This window comes from Helianthus annuus, chromosome 13 (genome assembly GCF_002127325.2).
Source record: "Helianthus annuus cultivar XRQ/B chromosome 13, HanXRQr2.0-SUNRISE, whole genome shotgun sequence".
In the NCBI taxonomy this organism is placed as follows: Eukaryota; Viridiplantae; Streptophyta; class Magnoliopsida; order Asterales; family Asteraceae; genus Helianthus; species Helianthus annuus.
Genome location: NC_035445.2, coordinates 82,738,464 through 82,745,936, shown reverse-complemented (window position 1 = coordinate 82,745,936; position 7,473 = coordinate 82,738,464). Strand labels below are relative to the sequence as shown.

At 36.5% G+C, this 7,473-nt stretch overlaps 1 non-coding gene across 1 annotated transcript; it reads right to left on the bottom strand.

Annotated features, from left to right (window-relative positions):
- Nucleotides 1-5,841: 5,841 nt before the first annotated feature.
- LOC118486180 lies at nt 5,842-5,948 on the bottom strand. The gene has a single exon (XR_004878035.1). It is a non-coding gene; the product is annotated as a small nucleolar RNA R71 (small nucleolar RNA).
- Nucleotides 5,949-7,473: the final 1,525 nt, after the last annotated feature.

The window sequence follows — 7,473 nt, the reverse complement described above, 5'->3', positions numbered from 1 at the left end:
TATTCTATAATCGATTGAAAAAGGAAAATAAACTACTGAAGCAAAGTAGCAAGATAAAAATGTGACCATTATTAGACTTGTTGTTTGTGTTTACCATTAACTATTGGAAATATTCAACACTGTAATTTGTAATCTATAATATGCATTTCTGATGGTGTAAAACACGTTAACGGACTAAATACAAACATTAACCATTGTCGAACACATCATCGTTGCCAATGAAGCAAAATAAATACGTGACCATTGTAGAACAAACCTGGAACATTATCTTCATTGTAGAACACATCATCGTTGTCAATGAAGATGTTTTGGGTTTTCATGGTCGAGCACATCAGAGTATCCTGCATTTTCCTTTAGATCTATCATTGTTGATGGATGCTCCATAGTGCATTAATGGCGGTTCTAGTGTGAAATGAGTGGTTTAAGAAGATTAACATATTTTGAAAAAAAACTGGTTAATTTGAAATAAAGTAAACAAAATGGAGGATGATGGGTGAGAATGATGTGATGAGTGATAGTGTCAAATCAGGTTGGTCAAAATATCTTGGGAGTGGGGTATGAATATGTAAATTTACCAATGGGCCCTCAAAAGCTAAAAAGGATATGAAGGTGGCTGGGACACGTGGCAACATGTAGGCCATTAGATGGGTTTTCAAAGTTTCCTCAAAATAAAGGGTTTTCTCCCTATCATTACCCTATGGGGAAGTTTCAAATGAAAATCACTAGTTATCGCGAAAACACGAAAACTAACTAAAAAAACCAAAAAAACATACCAAATTTTTTTTCATACCAATTTTCGCTATTTTAGGTATATAAAAATAACTTTTTTTCAAAAAAATAATAATTTTGTAGTGCACATGTGAATTATTACACATGTGCACTACAATTTTTTTTTTTTGAATTTTTTTTTATATAAAAAAACCTGCGATTTTTAATAAAAAAAATTGAAAAAAAAATTGGGTGTTTTTTAGGCTTTTTTAGTTAGTTTTTGAGTTTTCGCGATAAAAGTGTTTTTTAGGCTTTTTATATATATATGTGTATGTTATATACATAAGAACCCTTTATTTTATACGAGAGGGAAACCAGATAAATGGCTCATTTTCAGTATCAATTATGTTTAATATATTGGTCATATTAGATGACTTGGTATTTGAGGCTGATCAAATTACATAGAAACATACACACATACATGTTTTTTTTGGAACACATGACATTAAGTTAAGATGACAAACCTACTCATAATCTTTTCAATAGAGGGATGGCTTACCAACAAGAAAGCGAATATGATGTTATTGAATGGAGACAACGCTGTCAAAGTATCACACATGGTGTGGTGACAATGACATATAAGCAGATCGGAAAGGTTAATGCGGTTGGTCCAGAAACCATAACGATGTCAAAATGGAAATGTTCGGGAGATGAGGGAGTTCAATGGATAACTAATTTATTCATCTTCTTTTCAAATCCCGGAAGATCCCTGATAAGTGGTGGATTCACGTCGTAGTGTCACTATATAAGAACAAAGTAGATGCCTAGTGTTGTGAGAATTACAGAGGGATTAGCTACTATGTCATTCTATGAAATTATTGGAGGGGTAACTAAAACTAGAATTAGAAGAGAAAATTAGTTTACGATAAATCAATTTTGTTTCATGTTAGGGTAGTCAACTACAGAAGCGATACACATTCTAAGGAGATTGATGAAAAAGTACAAGGAGAGAAGCGAGATCTCTATATAAGAACAAAGGAGATTCCTAGTGTTGTGAGAATATAGAGGGATTAAACTGCTAAGTCATACTATGAAATTATTGGAGGGCAAATAAAACTAGAATTAGAAGGGAAACTCATTTTACAATAAACTAATTTGGTTTCATGTTAGGGAAGTCAACTACAGAAGCAATACACATTCTAGTGAGTTCGATGAAAAAGTATATAGAGAGAAGCGAGATATGCATATGGTGTTCCTTAACTTTGAAAAGGCATACGATAGTGTGCCACATAGATTTATTTAAGATAGTCAAGAGGGTGGAGGTGTCACGGGGAGGTACATAGACATATAAGGATATGTATGGACTAAAACTAGATATACATGTTTTCGTATCAAAATAGACCCACTATTTATTGGTTTTGTTGAAAATATATATGAAATATACTTAATTTGGTTTATTTGTTTATTCTAGGACAAAACAAACCTGAATCGAACAAACGCAGCAATTTGGGGCGAAAATCAGAAGATCGTTTTCAAAGTCCAGCTAGGGCTGTTCATGAGCTGAGCCGAGCCGAGACAGGGTAAGCTCGGGCTCGGCTCGATTATAAACTGAGCTGGCTCGGCTCGAATTTAAAACCGAGCTGAAAATCTAAGCTCGGGCTCGGCTTGGTTTTAAACCGAGCTGGCTCGGCTCGGCTTGGTTTGGCTCGATTTTAAAAAGAAAAATATAATATATAGCTCTCAAAATTTAGTAGCCTAAAAATTATTCAATACTTAAACAAAACACATTCAAAATAAGTTTATCCTAATACATTACAAGCCAAAATCATGTTCAACAATGAAAAATAAGTTTTAAATTTCAATGAAATACAATATTAGTTCATTAGCAAGGTAATTAAGATTCAAATATGCCATGAATATCAAATTACAAGCCTAAATACATATAAATAATAACAAGTTTTTTTGTAATATATTATAATGTATATAGAAATAAATATATTATAAAGAAAATAATCCGAACTAAGCTGAGCTGAGCTACCAAGCAAGACAAACCGAGCCAATTCGACTCATTACGAGCTGAGCCGAGGTGGCTCACTTTCTAATCCAGCCGAGCCGGCTCGGCTCACTTTCAAACCGAGCCATATCGAGCGAGCTTTTTCCGAGCTAAATCCAAGCGAGCTTTGAGCGAGCTCCGAGCTGTGAGCTTTTTGGACAGCCCTAACTCCAGCAAAGAAGGAAACTAGACAAGCCACATGCCTCAACCACAAAAGACAAAATGTTGTCCTTGGAAGATTTCCAAGATCCAGTGGGCCCCCTAAAGCTGACCACGGGCTTTGTCTGGGAGACACACCCCATGCCTCGCCTCCAGCAGCTATACATAAGAGCTCTTGGCCTCCATTTCAACTTGCTCCATTATTACCTGTTCTCCACAACACACTATTCTTTTACCCACTTTCTTTAATCATTGTAATTATTAGGATAAGTTAAGAACAATCATCAAGTGTAATTAATCTTGTGATGACTAATGCAGTCTTTTCAAGTTTGGTAAAAACTATCTTGATGGCCATTCTTTGCAAATGTTCTTGTGGGTGTTTGGGGGAAACAAACCCCTTTATTGGGAGTTAACTAAAACAAGCTATGGATTAACAAGATCGGGTGTGCGTGTTAATGGTTTTTAGTAAGAAATACTTATTGAAAGTGAGTGAAACATTCATGTTGTCGCTAGCGCAAAACATGCATGTTTATTCTAAATCCTAAAAAACGCAATAAAAAATCGTGTGTTGCCACTGGCGCGGAACATTCATGTTTTCTATGTTTATGTAGAGTTAAACATGTTGGCGCCTCGAAAGGGGGTTAAAGGTTTTTGGGTAAATTACACTTTTCGTCCTTTATGTTTGTAGCGGGTTGCAATGGATGACCTTTAATTTTAATAATTACAGTTACAGTCCTTTATTTACAAAACTTGTTACACCTTAGGTCCTTTGACCCTAACTTGGTTAAATTTTTTAGTTAAGTGAGGTCATGTGCAACCCGTGTAAGGGCAAAACAGTCATTTAATATAAAAAAGAATGTCAAAATTTAAAAACTTATAAACCTAAACCACCATCATCATCATCATCATCTTCCATATACTCTCTCTCTCCCCCCTTTTTACCCTCATCTTATCCTCTATTCAAGTAACACATTTGATCCGTGACAACATTCATCACTCAACAAACCAAAACATTATTAATTCAATGTGACAAATCTTTTCACATTCTTTAATTTCTAACAAATTCATCTCAAAATACAAAATTAGGGTTTCAAATACAGACTGTTCTTCAAATGCCAAGCGTTGCTGTCAAATTATATAGTGTCTTCTTCAAATTAATATTAAAGCGATGGTTACAGAATCGAATCCAGAACCCTAATTCAACCGACGAAGCCACCGATTCATTCTTTGTCACGTCACGCCCGGAAGAAACAATCGTCGCCGCTAATCCGTCCTTCACCGATGGCGTTGCCACCAAAGATATACATATATAGATCCGACCTCGTGTTTATCGATTCGTATTTTTCTGCCGGTCACGTGTTTCGTATTGCCGGATTCCGATACTGCTAGGGTTAGGGTTAGAGGTACGAGATCTGAACATGAATCTAGATTTGTTCGTACGAATTCCGGCAACGGCAATTCTAGCAACGGTGGTTATCGACGGAATAGTTATGGAGCGGTTGAGACGTATAATGTTGCTGCGAATTCGAGTAACAGGAGGAGTAGTTATTGTAATGGTTTTAGTACGGATGATTTGAGTAGGAGTTCGAAAACCGGTGCATATAGAGGTTATTCGTCATTGTTGGGTGGTGGTCATAGAGGTAGGAAACTGCATGTGATGGTGCAGTTTCATGGGGGAGGGTTTGTGGCTGGGGAAAGAGAGAGAATACAGGGAAGATGATGATGTTGATGGATTAGGTTTATAATTTTTATATAAGCTTTTAAACTTTGACATTCTTTTTTTATTAAATGACTGTTTTGCTCTCACATGGGTTGCACATAACCTCACTTAACTGAAAGTTATAACTAGGTTAGGGTCAAAGGACTTAAGGTGTAACAGGTTTTGTAAATAAAGGACTGTGACTGTAGTTATTAAAGTTAAAGGTCACCTATTGCAACCCGCTGCAAACATAATGGACGAAAAGTGTAATTCACCTAAGGTTTTTTATGGGACTTTGAGTTGGTAAGCTCTTGCCAAAGCGTGGAGATAGGATCAAAGAGTTGAGGATTTGGTTTATATTATTGTCACTACTCTTAGGGAGATAGCATCAAACCAAGGGTACCATAGTGATGGGTTGTGTAAACCTCTTATGATAGTTTCTTACTTAATACTAAACTACAATAATATATAGTTTCACTGCTGATTCGGCAATATCATTTTGTTTGAACCGACCTTGCGAGGTGCTTCCTTTCTAATTAAAAAACTTTAGGAAAAAGTCCAAGTTGACATCCTAGTCAAAAAAATTCTTTTCTGTTTTGCTTGTGTTTGTGCCACGGGTCGTGTCTCACCCCTAGTGGCAGAATATTTATTTTTTCATTTAAACTTTTTGTGGAACATTTTACGCATTCGTTTATGTTTCTTTTTACAGGTAGTGCATGATCTCCACCCACTCGAATGATTTAGTGTTATACCCGTTTTTCAATGAGTAAGAACGGTACTTTCGTGAAAGACTTCTTAAAAGAAATGGACTCATGGCTGAAGCTATTTTAAAAGATAAATACATGGTGGAAAAAAGACGTTTATGGACTTTCTAAGGCCAACCTTGGATAACTTTGGGGTAGCCATTGTCGCCTAATGGGTAAATGCTAATAACTTTAAAGTAGGACCACCTTTTATTCACATGCTTCAATACTCGTCTACTTTCCATGGCCTATTGGACGAAGACCCTGACCTGTATATTTCTAACTTTTTTAGAAATACGTGAAACTTTTAAAATTTAGTGGTGTCTCTGATGATGCCATTAGACGCCGCGTGTTCCCATTTTCACTTAAGGACGGTTCAAAAGCGTCACGGAATAGTCTTTGCAATGGTTCTATTACCACTTAGGACATTCTTATTCAAATAAATTCTTTATAAATATGTCCCATCTATCAAAGCTACTAAACTATTGACTGAAATTAACTCTTTTCTTAAAAAAGATGGGGAATCTTTATATGAAACATGAGAACGTTTTAAAAATCTTCTTCGAAAATGTCCACACCGTGGGTTAGAAATGTGACAAGTTTCCATCTTCTACAATTTGCTATTACTTCAGATCCAAATGCTAGATTATAACTCTGGGAGATCTTAAGAAATAGGCACCCTTCTAAAGTATTCAATCAAATTGAGGAAATTGCCCAAACTAACTTTCAATGGCATACCCCTGGGAATGCCAAAGTAAAAGCCCCTGGTTAACGAAACCACCTTGCTTCAAGCCCAAATCGAAGCTTTAACCTCAAAAATTAAAAAACTTAAGCAAGTAAGTCAATTGCAGCGATTATGGCTTGTGAAGGATGCAGGGACCACAAGAAAATTAGAGGTACACCCAAGAAACCGATAACCAAACTAAAGAAGTCAACTTTGTTAATAACCGACCTCGACCTTAAGGCCCTTTCAGCCACACCTATAACCTAGAATGGAAACCCCCCTCCAAAATTTCAGCTGTAAGGAGCCTAACAACAATAACCAACAACCACATGATTTTAATCAAAGAAACAATTTTTAAAACTAAACGAGCAACAAGTTGCTCCTTGTCAACATAACAAGAACAACTTCTCCAATGAAATATCCAGGTTTGAAGAAACGAGAGCATGCCTTATCTCAGAAGAAGTTGATGAAAGGTATTGGAAGTGATAAATATTCATTAGTGAAATTTTGCTTCTAAGAAAGTGTATTGGTTTGATGCATTGGGAATGGGTGGAAGGTAGTGAAGGCTCGTGTGTTCAAGATTCTGTTTGGCTTCATTTCATGTTACCCACTTTGATGAAGCATCAGTGAATCTATTGTTGAAGACTTTCGGAGTGTGTAGGTTACTGTGAACCAACTTCCAAGTAGTAAAGTCTTGGTTCACCGATTCGAGAGTTTAACGAGTCCAGTTATAGCAAAGGACTTTGGGACTACAGGTAATTCACTTGGGCGTATTCGAATGTCTGATCACGGACAAGATTTTCGTAATAGTGGGAGCACAAGGGGTGTTCAGACACAGTTTGGTAATCGTCGTTGGGTTTGGACAACTAGAGATCCGAATAAAATTCTCCTGGGAAGTTGTTAGTGGAGAGTGTTTTTTCCTCTAGAGTAAGTAGAGCTGGTGATTCAGGTAAGTGGGAGCTGGTTGAGATTGAGGATGAGTTATTGGCTAGTCTTGCATGACTGGGTCCGTGATGACCATATTGGAGCTGTGAAGAGCTTCAATAAGCCTTTTAGGTTACTAATGAGAATGGTCGTTGCAACTAGGTGGATTGGTTGAAGTTTAAGCTTATTTTTAGAACCGGAGACTTGAAGGATTTTTGTTATTGAAGATTACTGGAGTTACTAGATGACTTGGTTGATTGTTTGTTTGTTTCGATAGCACGTTGGAGTATTCGCAAAACCTTCAAGTGGGAGATTGTTGGGGTTTTTGAAGGCTTAGATACCTTAGGCCCAGTTTCAGCCTATGTTAAGTTTCTTGGGGCCCAAGCTGAAAACCTTAATTTATTTTCTATATATACCTAGTTATTGTAATTGTAATTGTGTGCCTTGAGCTTAATAAAATAAC